General features: G+C 48.3%; 1 protein-coding gene across 1 annotated transcript in view; it reads left to right on the forward strand.

The window, feature by feature from the left end:
• The window catches only part of Snupn (snurportin 1), a 31603-nt gene that overhangs the window by 30113 nt on the left and 745 nt on the right, over positions 1 to 745 (forward strand). The window lies entirely within an intron of this gene.

Here is a 745-nt window from a genome sequence, read left to right on the forward strand (position 1 = left end):
TGTGTGTGTGTGTGTGTGTGTGTGTGTGTGTGTGTGTGTGTGTGTGTTAGGCAGCAACAGTACCTTGGGAAGCAGGGCCTCTGTAAAGGACTGTCCTGTGCTCAGTCTGGTGCCCTGGTGGAGATGCCTGTACTGAGACTTTAGGGTTAAGTGTCCAGAACGTGAGGGCAGAGGCCATGGACTCAGGTTGAATTCCTGCTTCATACTTTTGTTTTTATGGTGTGCTTAGAACTTTGTATGGTGAGAAACACCATCTCTCGAGTCCCCTCCGCCTGGGTAAGAAAGGAAATCCATGAGTCGGAAAGCATCCTGTCACAGAGCGGGGCGAGTGTGTTGTTGTTACATCTTCTCTCCCCCAACCCTTCTTCTGTTGGGTAAGGCTGCACTCTATAGCTCAGTGTGGTTGACCCTGAGATCTTCCCTGCTTCAACCTGCAGAGTCCTAGGATCACAGATGTATACCACCATTTCTAGCCCTGGCACTTTCTTTATTTGAAGAAACTGCATGTGAGATACAAAAAAAGTCTTTTATCCACTGGCAGTGTCAGAATAAAAAAGGAAAAATTGGTTGGGCATAGTTGCACCTCCTTTAATCCCAGCACCCAGAAGGCAGAGGCTGGTGGATCTCTGTGATTTTAAGGCCAGCTTGGTCTACATGGCAGGACAGACAAGTTGCATAATAAAGAGGCCTTGCTTCCCACCAGAGAGAGAGAGAGAGAGAGAGAGAGAGAGAGAGAGACAGAGAC

This window comes from Grammomys surdaster, unplaced genomic scaffold (assembly GCF_004785775.1).
Source record: "Grammomys surdaster isolate TR1022 unplaced genomic scaffold, NIH_TR_1.0 241, whole genome shotgun sequence".
In the NCBI taxonomy this organism is placed as follows: domain Eukaryota; kingdom Metazoa; phylum Chordata; class Mammalia; order Rodentia; family Muridae; genus Grammomys; species Grammomys surdaster.